General features: G+C 46.2%; 1 long non-coding RNA gene across 1 annotated transcript; it reads right to left on the reverse strand.

The window, feature by feature from the left end:
* Window positions 1-5,498: 5,498 nt before the first annotated feature.
* LOC114429601 (uncharacterized) lies at window positions 5,499-13,166 on the reverse strand. Its single transcript, XR_003669826.1, has 3 exons — window positions 13,050-13,166; window positions 6,757-6,806; window positions 5,499-5,768 (listed from the first exon to the last, which is right to left on the reverse strand). It is a non-coding gene; the product is annotated as an uncharacterized LOC114429601 (long non-coding RNA).
* Between the last annotated feature and the right edge of the window lie 962 nt (window positions 13,167-14,128).

Genomic DNA, 14,128 nt, shown 5'->3' on the forward strand with positions numbered 1-14,128 from the left:
ACAAGTCTCCATCAGTGTGTGTGTCCCTCCTTCACACAGACTGAATGTGTCCACATGTGTCTCTTGGGTCCATGTTGTCCCTCCTGTCATGTCTTTGTTCCATCAACATGTGTTTGAGCTGCTAAACTCATTCTGTACAAACACCTTGTTCTCACACTGCTATACAAACTTACACTGTTCTTCATCACACACACACACACACACACACACACACACACACACACACACACACACACTAACACAACAACAACACACTGGCTCTTACCTTTTCAGCAGCTGACATGAAGCCCTTCTGTATGTAACCACAGTTCCAACCAGTCTGCACAACACAGCAGTGCACACACTCATATACACACTCAGCACTGATCACTGTGTCCCGCCCACTGAACACTTCTCCTCTGTGTTTTGTTTTTAGGAACTTTGGTTTCGTGTTCGTCTTCCTGATCTTTCAAATGAACTGAGTCCATCAGGGAGCCCCTGAAGGTGCACAGCATGTTCACATGTGTCCTAACACACTGTTTACAGTCATATTTATCAGGACGGAACAAACTGATCAATAAAGTGTGTTTTAACTTTTATGTTGATGGTCATATTTTATTAAAACACCAAATATTTCTGCAGGTTCTTCATCACAAGCTGACAACATGCTGCTGTCACACAGCTCCTGGACTACACAAACCCAGAGGAGGCTGTAAACACACAGCGTGCTCAGTCTGAATGAGGAAGTCTGAGCAGAGAGAGAGAGAGAGCTGCTGATAGAGACGCTGCTTCACACAGCGAGTGAAGACTGAGCGAGGTGTCATGATGCACTTGAGGCAGCTGAAGTTAACGCCTTTTTCTGTCCGTATTGTATCCGCCCACCTCTCTCACACTGTCCCTCCTTGTATGTAAATGAGCATGATCCTGTGCAGCTCGGTGCAAATCAGTACAGGAGGTACAAAACAATGAAAACGTACCCAGCCTGAAGGTCAGACTCGGTGTGTTACTGTGGGTTAAGGTGATTCTCGTGAAGTGTCAGCAGTGAGTGAAGGTGTTGGTCAGCAGCTCCATCAGTCTGTAACAGCATGTGTTTGATCAGTGCTGGGTTCTGGGTAGTAGCTGGTGATCATGTCTCACGTCGCTTCACCTGCTCATATCTCCTTCGTTGTGTCCTTCAACACACGCGAGTGACAACTCAGGTGCTGTGAAAACACACAGACGTGTCCACCGAGGACACAGGCCGTGGACTGACGGTTGAGAACAAGGTGTTTGTTCGCAGGCACATCAGGGGAGAAAATCAAATGTCCTCCTCTTCTTCCTTAGTTCATTGGTTGCAAGTCCTCGTGCATTCTAAATAAACAGAAGTCTCCTCTGATTGGCTGGTTTCTCTGTGGGCGGAGTTTTACATTTTAAATTAAATTAAATTAAATTAAATTTGAAACCTTTATTAGTCCCACAATGGGGAAATTGCTTAAGGCAGCCCAGCAAAGAGCGCCATACACCAGTGAGTGCACTGGAGGCTATGCAGGTAAAGTGTCTTGCCCAAGGACACACAACAGTGACCAGGGAGGACTTTCTCTGATATCGTTGAAATAATTCAGTTAAACGAGTTTCTGAAAACATTTGAGGCGACAAATAAACCGTGAAGTTCATGAATGTGACTTTAATTTAGAACTTGATCACTTCCTGTACTGATTTACACTGAGCTGCTCAGGACCATGCTCATTTACATACAAGGAGGGACAGTGTGACGAAACAGACAGAAAAAGGCGTTAACTTCAGCTGCCTCAAGTGCATCATGACACCTCGCTCTGACTCTGACAGTCTGTGTTTTTCAGTTTTTTTTTTCAGTTTTCAGTTTTTCAAGTTGTAGTGTGATCACACCTCGCTCCTTCCTCTGTGCTTTTACCAGCTCTTCTATTTCTCAGGTTAACGTCTCACATGTGTTCAGTGCGTTTCCACCAAAGCACCAAACAAACCAACAGCTGCTGCATCAAACTTTTCTGTCACTTCTTCAGCTCATCTTCTTCCAGCTGGTTGGATCAACCCTGGTCTGCACTTCCTGTCCAGAAAGTGCAGTTGTAGAAACACTGACTATATCAAAGCTTTTACTTCCAGCAGACATGATCACATGGTTAGTTCAGCATGAGCTGAGTGTTATTTAATGAAGCATTCATGGTGATATGGCATATGACATGGTGATCAGTGCTGAGTGTGTGTGTGTGTGTGTACTGCTGTGTTGTGCAGACTGGTTGGAACTGTGGTTACATACAGAAGGGCTTCATGTCAGCTGCTGAAAAGGTAAGAGCCAGTGTGTTGTTGTTGTGTTCATTCAGCTGGGGATGAATGAAGTCTATTCTATTCTATTCTATTCTATTCTAGTCAAAAGTAAACCAGTTGTAATCCTGCCACTTGTTTGACTGGTTGTTCTGTGGCAGGTATGATATAGATCACAGAAAAGTGCGCAACAATATATCCTTCCTACACACTGGAAGATCCACTGGAAGCACTGTCAACAAATCAAACCACAAAAACCCAGACAGAGAGCTGAGACTGGACCTGGTGTAGGTCTGGACCTGTGAGTCTGCTGTAGACTGGAGACCACAAACTGCACATGAAGGTGTGAGTCCTCCAAGAACAACCACAACAAGGTGAGTGCCTGACAACACAGAGCTGAGCAGCCACACCCACACACACAGTGGTCGGTACTTCCCTCCAAGTCATGAGCCTCTGTTGTTGACAAGCTGCAGCGACTTCCTGCTTTGAAACATTGTGTTGCTGTGATCACTTCATCTGTTCAGCTGAGAATTAACTCTTTCATGCACAGTGCTGCCTGTGTTCACTGTGACGCAGATCAGAAAAGTCTCATGTTCTGACGCACAGAGGTCACTTTTGGATGGTTCATTATCAGAAACAAGCAGCTCACATACATCTATTATTGTTATTATTAGTATGTGTGATTAATATATATAAATCAGAATCAGTGTGAGCATGTGACCCTGACATTGAAACCTTTTAAATGTCTTTGTTTTGATGTGAGCAGCTCCCCCTGCTGGTCATGATTGATCACTACAGCTAGAACTGAACAGCGTTGACACATTTTACATCAGAGTGAATTAGAAAAAAGACAATGAAACAAAAACAACACTGAGCTGAGAAAGTGCACTCACTCACTGAGGTTGTGCAGTATGAAGAGTTTGTGTTGGCTGTGGCTGATCTGATGAAGATGCTGCTCCTCTTCAGGTCTCTGTCTAACTGTCATGAACCCAGAAAGCTGCCCAGCAGAAAACCAGCATCCTGAAGGCTTTGTTCACTTTCAAGGACTTGGAGAGCAGCTTCTGGATCCTGAGGAGAGCTGACAGACCCCCAACACAAAGACGGGGACAGGATGATCCAGACCCTGCTGCTGTTCAGCCTGACCTCTGTCTGTCAGGGTCACACACTGAATCTGCAGCAAAAGGAAGCTGTGTCTCTACTCACTGTCTGTCTCTGTCCTTCACAGGGACGTCTGCTGTCAGAGCAGCTCCGACCGTCTATCAGGCAGAGGAGGACGACACCATCACCATCACATGGGACAGTCCGGTCCACACAGACCTGTCTCACAGCAACATGATCTGTTGGTTCCTCTCAGACCCTGTGAAGGTTTTATATGAGCGATGTGCAGACCTCCTCTTCCTCTGATCATCTCTCTGAGGATCAGTCGCTGCACTGATCAGAAATGAACACGTGTTTCATAGATGTGTTTACATTTAGTACACTTCATGTCAGAATCAATTACTGTTGCTAATATGATTATCATATTTAATCACAACATGTGCAATAACAAGGCTGCACAGTGGTTAGCACTGCCGCCTGAAAGAAGAAGGTTCATGGTTTGACTCTAGCTGGGGCCCGTCTCCATCTTCCTCCCACGCCTCAAAGACCTTTAAAAACAGAAACAAACATAAAGCACCAACACAGACACAGACTTCAAATCCATCAGCATGTGAACATCAACACAAACACAGACACACAATCTGTAGGAAGACACACAAACAGCAGCAGGCACAGACTCACAGTGGAAGAGTTCTTCAGGATCATCAGAGCACTGAACCTCCATGAGAGACCCCCAAACATCTGCTGCTGCCAGCAATGAGCTCAGATCATAGGTGCAGTCAGGGAGGAGCCTGAAGACAGAGCAGCATCCTGGCTGTGAACATGTGACACAATAAACTGTCACCAGTCTGAACAGAACTGTGGGTCAATAGAAACAAAGCAGCAGTTCAGTGTGTGAAGAACAGAGAGGAGCTGCAGACTGTGGCAGCGACCTCTGACCTCCTGCTCTCATCATGTTCTCCCCTGAACCCACACAGCAGCTCATCCATTTCCTGTCAGCAGGTGGCGCCAGAGAGTCATTTCATGAGAACAGAAGAAGCTCTGGAGCATGTTTGAGGACACGGACACTGAACAGTTCATTACAGTCTTTATTAGAGCACAGCGACATGCTGATTCAGCAGGTTCACAGCCTGAAAGAGTTAAAGGATGAGGAGGAGGAGGATGAAGAGACTGAAACACACAGAGAGGTCAGACTCTATAATCATGACGTGGTCTTGTTCCTGAAGTTAATGACATCAGTTATCTCCTCTTGCATTACAAGAATAACACACTACATGTCAACACTTACTGTGCTGAACTTCTTACAGTGTAAATACTGTTGTATGACACGGGTTAAATAAAGTATAAAGTATAAAAGTTCTTCAGTTCTTCATGTAAGAAAATAAAAGTGCAGCAGTCTGAACATTGAGATGCATCATAACAGGAGACACAAGAGGTGAATAACCACCCACTGCAAAGTCCCTCATCAGCATGTAGTGTATGAAATGTGCAGAGGAGACTGACAACAGCACCACAACACAGTACCTGAGTGGACAAGCTTCACTTCAGTGTGTAACCCTTCATGTGCTGTTGATGTCATTTCACATTAATTACTCAGTTACTATCTTAATTTCACCAGAAGCAGCATCGTATGTGGTGGGATGTTGTTCTGAGACACAAAACTTCAGTTTCTCTCTAAAAACAAAAAATGAAACTACAAAGACCATCAGGAGAACTCCTAGTGTCAGTACAATGATGAGGACTGTCTGTCCTCCTCGGTCTGCTGGTGGACTCAGAGTTGGACTCAGAGCTGGACTCAGAGCTGGACTCAGAGCTGGTCTGTCAGTGTGTGTCTGAGCAGCAGCTGCTGTAAAGGACAAAATGTGAGTTGAGACTTGTTGATGTTTAAATGAACATGTGGACTGTTTGAATTGAACCTGATGCTGTCTGTCTGTACAGAATATTATATGTTACAGTTAGAAGAACAGAAATCAGACAGTTCTCAGCAGACAGCAGCTTTAACTTACTCACCAGAGACTGTGAGCTCACAGCTGGAAGAACCAGAACCAGAAGCTGTCCTCACATCACACACATACAGACCAGAGTCTTCAGTCCTGAGTCTGGACAGATGAAGTCTGATTCGTCCTTCTCTGAGGGCGTCTGTGTCACTCTGGACTCTTCCTGAAAAACCTTCATCCACAGACTCAGAGAGCTCAACACCAGCATGGACCAGATACAGGACTGATTCTTTCTGGTTGGTTATATGATCACAGAGGACACTAATGTCCTCAGTCTTAGTCTGAGTGTCTGTGGGGAACGTCCACTCCAGTGTGATGTTGTGGTTCTCCTCTGCCTGATAGGAGCTCTGTGTCTCCTTCACTTCAAGTGCTGCTGCTGAGGAGGTGAGGATGAGGAGCAGCAGGATCATCTTCTCTCTGTGAGAGGACACAGAGGTGAAGAGTCATCAGGTTCAGTCAGACAGATGTGAGGGAAGCTGTCAAAGTTAAAAACCATCAGTCACACTTTTTCCAAACAGATCTACAGTCTGCACTGAAACACCTCTGCACAGCAGAAATCAGTGTCCAGTAAAGAACTCATAACCATCCTGAATTAATGTGCTGTTTTCACCTTCCACCATCAACCCTGGAGTTCCCCTAAATCAGGGGTGTCCACAGTATTTTGGCTCGCGAGCTACTTTTCACAGTGACCGAGTCAAAATGATCTACATACTCTAATCCAACAACATGTGTGTATACTTGATTTCCATGTTAGAATATATAAACAGGTCAAAATAATCTAGAAAGAGATCTTAAATTAAAAATAACAATGTGTAGTTAAATTACATTTTACAGTATAAAGCTGCCCAGTCCAGTGTGTGATGGTGCTGTGGACATTAAGTGAAGAGAGAGGCTGCTAAATGATGATAATAAAATAAAAAAAAACAATCTCTATTTTTACTGTGTTTTAACTGATAAATCTAGCTGACAGCCAGCAAAGTGTTCCTACTTTATCAATCAATCAAAACTTTATTTATAAAGCAGCTTTCATACAGAATTGTTATGAGCGGTGTAAAAGGAGGACCCAAATGCAGGTGAAGTTAAGCACTGAAGGCGAGCTTTATTCAAAAGCCAAGGTAACGCTTCATCTGAACACTAGGGAGGAGCTGGTAATCAGGGAGGAGGCTAGAGGAGGAGAGAGGGAAGGACTGAGGAGCAGAGAAAGAGGAAACAAATCTCAAAAATACTAATAAATAACAAAAGGGATAAACAATATGAATACAAAACAAGGAACACACACAGGATCATAACAAGAATACTGTAACACAAAGTGTTTTACAGACATAAATCAATAAGACCCCCAGATACACACTTGTACTTGTATACAGTAAATAAGTACAGGATAGAAAGATAAAAACATACAGACCAAGGAGACGCCGTCGTTACTTCCAGCAAGGTTTGCAATGTGCGGACACACTGAGGAAACACACACCAGAGAAATCCATGAAATCACACAATAAAACAAACAAACAAACAATAAGACTAAAAATTAGCTGAAAGTACTTACTGCATAACATAAATAAATAATTAAGTTAAACCACATAATAAAACAATAAAATCATAACTAGAAGTAAACAGTTATGAATGTAACATAACTAACTAAAAGCCAAGTTAGATAAAATGTCCACACAGCTGCTGCCCTCAGGTTCTCAGGCTGGCTGTTCCTGGAGACCTGTGGGAGACAGAGCAGCTGTAGTCTAGTGATGGAAGCATTCCAGGTAGCGTTTCATTTCTGTTGGCGTCAGCAGTTTTTATGTGTTTGCATTTTAAACACAGCTCCTCTTACTGTGGAGACATGTCAGATCTCGAGTTTCAGCATTTTGGAACAACTTCTGACACTGCATCGATGAGGCTCTCTCCTCCTTCCTACGCTGCCACCCACAGGCCTGGCGTACTCATGGCGGCTCTTGGGAGCGTGTTTGTGTGGGTTATTGTAAACGGAACTTGATGATGTGTGCACAATGTTATTTTGGAAAGCAAAGGGAAGGAAATATTCTTTTTTCAAAATACCTGGCTGTGTAAACGGAGTCTCACATTAAAACATTTTCTAAATGGCACCTCTGCCCTAAACGTTTCGTTCAGGGCGTTACACCTGCATCAGGTATCATACACAAACGATTTCATCCAAGCACTGAACTGCTACAGTAGAATTTTTTATCACTATCACATTATAACGAGATAAGTGTACAAGCAGAGCGGCAGAACTCGACTTGTTCTGTAGTTCGGTTCTGCACAGCTTCTGTACCTATGTTTATTTTTTATTTGCTTTAATAATAATTATACTGTTTATTTCTACTGTCAAGAGAGATGTTGAGAATTTATTTATAGGGAAGGAGGAAAATCTAGTTGTCTAGTTAATGAATTAGTTAAATCGAAATATACATAAGTGATGGATAACCAGTTAAAGGTATACAGTAGAGTTGATTTAAATCTTTAGTTATAGTGTAGAATAATATTTATAGGTATTGGACTGTTTGAGAGTATTATACTTCATTACCCATAATGCTCTAGGAGCTCCCTTCCATGGACCGCCACCTTATCGTGGTGGAGGGGTTTGAGTGCCCAGATGATCCTAGGAGCTATGTTGTCGGGGGCTTAATGCCCCCAGCAGGGTCTCCCAAGGCAAACAGGTCCTGGGTGATGGGCCAGACTAAGAGTGGTCCAAAAACCCCTTATGAAGAAAAGTCAAAGAAGGACCGTGACGTCGCCCGGTATGGCGCAGCTGGGGCCGGGCTCAGCCTGAAGGAGTGACGTGGGGCCGACCTCCCATGGGCCCACCACCGGTGGGAGGAACTGTAAGGGGCCGGTGCAGAGTGGATTGGGTGGCAGTCGAAGGCGGGGGCCTTGGCGGCCTGACCACTCGACACAGAAACTGGCTCTGGGGACATGGAGTGTCACCTCGCTGGGAGGGAAGCAGCCTGAGCTTGTGCGGGAGGCCGAGCGGTACCGACTAGATATAGTCGGGCTCGCCTCCACGCACAGCTCGGGTTCTGGAACCCAACTCCTTGAGAGGGGTTGGACTCTCTTCCATTCTGGAGTTGGGGAGAGGTCTCTCACTGTGGTTTTGGCATATGCGCCGAACAGCAGTGTAGAGTACTTGACCTTCTTACAGTCTCTGGGAGGGGTGCTGGATGGCGCCCCAACCGGGGACTCTGTCATCTTGCTGGGAGACTTCAACGCCCACGTGGGCAGTGACAGTAACACCTGGAGAGAGGCGTGATTGGGAGGAACTGCCTCCCTGACCTGAACCCGAGTAGTGTCTTGTTATTGGACTTCTGTGCTGGGCATGGTTTGACCATAACGAACACCATGTTCGAGCACAAGGTTGTCCATCCGTGCACCTGGCACCAGGACACCCTAGGCCGGAGGTCAATGATCGATTTTGTAATCGTGTCATCTGATCTTCGACCGTGTGTTTTGGACACCCGGGTGAAGAGAGGGGCTGAGCTGTCAACTGATCACTACCTGGTGGTGAGTTGGATCCGTTGCTGGGGGAAGAGGCTGGACAGGCCCGGCAGGCCCAAACGTACTGTGCGGGTAAGTTGGGAGTATTTGGCCGAACCCTCTGCTAGTGAGATCTTCAACTCCCAGCTCCAGGAGAGCTTCACCCAGATTGAGGGAGGTTGGGGACATTGAGTGGACCATGTTCTCCACCTCCATTGTCGATGCGGCTGTACGAAGCTGTGGCCGCAAAGCCTCCAGTGCCTGTCGCGGCGGCAATCCCCGGACCCGGTGGTGGACACCGGAGGTCAGGAATGCCGTCAAGCTGAAGAAGAAGTCCTATCGGGCCTGGTTGGCTTGTGGGACTCCAGAAGCAGCTGACAGGTACCGGCAGGCCAAGCGTGATGCAGCGAGGGCAGTTGTAGAGGCAAAAACTCGGGCCTGGGAGGAGTTCGGGGTGGCCATGGAGGAGGACTATCGGTCAGCCTCAAAGAGATTCTGGCAAACCATCCGGCACCTCAAGAGGGGGAAGCAGTACTCTGCCAACACTGTATTCAGTGGAGGTGAGGGTCTCCTCAATCCCCCCAACACGCCTTGCGTTATGGAAGCCGAGGCTGATGACTCAGTGGTGGACTCATTTATCACCTGTGCTGAAGTTGCCGAGGTAGTCAAAAAGCTCCCCAGTGGCAAGGCACTGGGGGTGGATGAGATTCGTGGAAGGCTGGACCAGCTCTATACCCACTGCAGGGTGCTGGAGCGTTCGTGGGAGTACGCCCAACCAGTCCACATGTGTTTTGTGGATTTGGAGAAGGCGTTTGACCACGTCCCTCACAGCATCTTGTGGGAGGTGCTCTGGGAGTATGGGGTCCGTGGCCCTCTGCTGAGGGCTGTTAGGTCCCTGTATGGCAGGAGCAGGAGTTTGGTCCGCATTGCTGGCAGTAAGTCAGACCTGTTCCCGGTGCATGTTGGACTCCGGCAGGGCTGCCCTTTGTCACTGGTTCTGTTCATAATTTTTATGGACAGAATTTCTAGGCGCAGCAAGGGACCGGAGGGGATCTGGTTCAGGAACCACAGGATTTCATCTTTGCTTTTTGCAGATGATGTTGTCCTGTTGGCTTCATCGAGCCGGGACCTCCAGTGTGCACTGGGGCAGTTTGCAACTGAGTGTGAAGCGGCTGGGATGCGAATCAGCACCTCCAAGTCTGAGGCCATGGCTCTTGAACGGAAAAAGATGGTTTGTCCTCTCTGGGTGGGAGGAGAGACGTACAACGTCATGATCATGTGATGGAAGAACACACTTCGCTGGCGGACGTTGAATCGGAGGTTGAACTAGCAGAGGAATACAGAGACCGCATCATCAGTTTGAAGACGCGCGCTCACCGAATGTATTGTGAGTATTGGCAACCAAGTGACGTCAGCGCACATTCTGCCAGCTCTCAGCAGAGCGACCAAACAGTGAGAAAGCTTATTATTGAGAAGTGGCAGGAATTTTTGGAGCCAATATAAGACTGCCATTCACTGCAATGATGCCCTTTGTAAGAGAGAGAAGTTTACTTACCTGAAAACCTGGAGATGATAAACCTGAACTTTCTGTGTTAATTAAGTTTGGACTACTACTGGAAGATAGTGTCAGGCAGGATAGAGAGACTGACAGAGAGCCTTGTGGCATTAGAGAGCACCCTTGGATGGGCAGTGAAGGGTCCAGTAGCAGTGTCCAGCATGACTGAGACAACATGTATGCACATCCAGCTCAGTGAGGATGCATGCATTCTGGGAACTTGAATCTCTGGGCATCACAAACGAGAAACCTAAGAGTCCAGAGGATGTTGAGGCACTGCAGAGGTTTTAAGAAACCTCCAAGATTTCTGTGGTTCACAGGTCAACCAACAGAGGAGCAGGATGAGAAGCTGCGTGTGCTTAGGATGACAAGAGTGGTGTTTGGAGCTTCTTCAAGCCCATTCTTGCTCGCAGCAACCATAAGAAAGCATTTCAAACAATATGAGTCACAACATCCACACGTGGTAGAAACCATAAGCTCCTCACTCTACGTGGATGACTATATTGCAAGTGCATGTGAGGTGACCGAAGCCCATGCTGTAACCACAGCAGCAAAGAACATTATGTCAGCTGCAGGAATGGATCTATGTAAATGGATGACACATTGTCCTGAGCTCAAAGAAAAATGGCAAGAGAGCTTGATGGACTGCACTACAGAACCAGAAACACACGGATCAGTGCTGAAGGTACTGGGCTTAGTGTGGAGACCACCAACTGATGACTTTGTGTTCGACCTCAGAGGGCTGCTTATCATTCTGAAAGAAAGAAAAAACACCAAACGAAGTGTTCTCCTGTCCTCTGCTCGGATTTTCGATCCTCTGGGATTTTTGACACCCTTCACCATCAGGATAAAGTGTCTCTTTCAAGAAATGCAGAAGAGAGGGCTTGAGTGGGATAAGGAATTACCACCTGATCTGACAAAAACATGGCAGCAGTGGTGTTCAGGGCTTCCTCAACTGCACCAGCTGTCAATCCCACGGTGGTACAGAACACACCTGCAGCCACAGAACAGAAAGGATTTAAAACTACATGTATTCTGTGATGCCAGTGAAAAGGCCTATAGCGCAGTTGCTTATCTACAGGGAGAAACGAAGGTCGAGGGTGGCCCCTCTCAAAACAATGACCCTGCCCCACGCCTGGAGCTGATGGGAGCTGTAATAGCAGCCAGGCTCGGGAGCACCCTCATAAAAGCACTGCAGATGGACAGGAGGCAAATCAGACTGTGGACAGACTCAATGATTGTGCTACACTGGATCCAAAGTTCTGCTCACAAGTGGAAACAGTTTGTATCAAACAGGGTGACAGAAATCCAGTCTCTAACCGACCCACAGTCATGGTCACACTGTAAAGGTAAACTGAACCCAGCTGACCCTCCTTCCAGAGGTCTAACTGTACAGGACCTCCAGCAGAGTGCATTGCCCATCTCTGACCATTCAGAGAACACTCAGGATGCTGTTGAAGAAGATTTTTTTTTAATTTTAGATACTTTAGTAATCCCAGAGGGAAATTGTGTAAGGCTGCTGCCAAGCAGTGTCATAAAATGACTAGCAAGGTGCGCCACAGGCTAGGGTGAAGTGTCTTGCCCAAGGACACACAACATGACTTAGGGAGGGAGGAGTTATGAGGTGAACGCTGAACTCAGTCCCAAGTATCCGGTTGCTGTACAGCTGGTTCATCAGAACACAGAGCTCTTAAAACCTGTCTTATGTCTGGAAAGATACAGTAAGCTTAGTAAAACAGTAAAAGCTGTGTTCAGAGTGACAGCCTGGATAAAGAGGTTTATCACCAACACACGCTCCAGCACAAAAATGTGTGGTGAACTGAGAGCAGAAAAACACTGGATTAAGATAACTCAGACTCAGAGTTTCAGCCCTGATATTGCTCTCCTGAAAGCAGGAAAAAGACCCAACACCGATTCCAAAATCTGAGAGCTGAAGCCGTTTCTGGATGAAGCATTCTCACTTCTCATACAGACAAAAGCACCCATGGATTCTTCCCAACAACCACCAATACACAGAAATGTTGGTGCAGGATCAACATGAGAAGATGATGCACTCAGGTGTATGAGACACTTTAGTGCAAACCAGAGAGAAATACTGGATTTTGAGGGCACGGCAGATAGTCAAGAGAGTTGTGTACTTTGCAAGAAATTCAAGGCAAAGGCTGGACAACAGACTACTGCACCACTACCAAGGGACAGAACAACAGTCACCACCATTTGAGGTCACAGGTGTGGACTTTGCAGGCCCGCTTTATGTGCAGGAACAGAGCTCTAGGAAAAAAAATCAAACATTGCACTGTTCACCTGTATATGTTCTGATATGAGTGAGCAGCGAATAGTTTAGGATCGGGTATGTCAGAGTGATATGTCTCCTTAAGAGGACCGCGCAGTGACGTGTGTGCGTGTGTGTCTGTGGGAGTGGGAGAGAAGAAGAGAAAGCTGTTAACCCGAGAGGAGTGATTTATTAACAAGAACATGTGCTACAGCGTGAAGAAAAGAGAATAACCCCGCCGCCCTGTAAGGAAACCCAGCTTGTGTCGCAACGCAGCTGGAGGGGGGCAGGGTCCTCCACGTGGTTCTTGGCTCAACAACTCCTCCCATGTCTCTTTCGAGCCTTCTTCCTATCAGAATCCGTGCTGTTTGAACATATGTGTTCTTACCTTGTGTCCGTGTGCAGCCGACTGGAACCACTGAAAATAAACAAACAGAAAGTGGACAGACCGGTTCTGAACCAGGCGTCATGGTTTCCACCGCATGGGAGAGGGAGTGTTTCCTACATGACCTCCTCCAGTCTCTGATTGGCTGATCTCTCACGTCATCGGCTCCTTTAAAAACTCTCTCTGCTTTCTGTGAAACGACTTTCTGCAACATTTAAGGCGACAGATAAACAGCGTGACCTGTGAATGGGACTTTCTTTAGTTTCAGCTCGTCTATATTAAAGTTTTTGAGGTTATACGTCGTGACGTGATGACGTCATAAAGGATTCTACTGCTGCGTGAATATTGAACGTTGACCAATAAAAACAGTTCTGACTCTGATCTGAACCCCAAAGGTTAAAGTGTATTGATCCCACAGAGGAATGGATTTTAATATATATGTAGATGGTAACACTGATGTATTCAAACTATATATACAATATAATCTGATGTGAACATGTGATCCAGCTTCAGCAGGACCTCTGAATCACTGCTAAGGGGGACGGAAGACACTAACGCTTTGTCGGTTTTCTCTGTTTGAGTTGGTCATCAGAGTTCAGCTGTACAAAAACTCAAGGTAGGAGCCAGAGTGTTGTTGTGTTTGTGTGTGTGATGAAGAGCAGGGTAGGTTTGTATAGAAGTGTGGAAGCAAGGTGTTTGTACAGAATGAGTTTGTGTGTTTTCCTTCTGCAAGAAAGAAGGAAACAGCCACGGTGGGTGTGTTTTGTGCAAAACAGGCAGCGCTGTGGCTAAAGAGTAACCACTCACTAAGGACTGTGAGACTACAGTGAGGAGACTTTCTGTTTCTGTGCTGGACACCATGATCACTGCAGTCTAATCACAGACAGCTGTCAGTGCTGCACACCAAGAACCAACATGTTCCTGTGTTCACACTCTTTTACCTGTTACAACCTGATCTGATGCTTCCTGTCACATGGAGTTCTGATGATCAGCTGTTTTTCAGCTGCTATCTAATGTGCTACAACATATGAATTTGTCTCTGAGAGATGTTACAGAGAAGAGTCCACAGAGACACATGAGGA

This window comes from Parambassis ranga, unplaced genomic scaffold (genome assembly GCF_900634625.1).
Source record: "Parambassis ranga unplaced genomic scaffold, fParRan2.1 scaffold_168_arrow_ctg1, whole genome shotgun sequence".
NCBI classification, from domain to species: domain Eukaryota; kingdom Metazoa; phylum Chordata; class Actinopteri; family Ambassidae; genus Parambassis; species Parambassis ranga.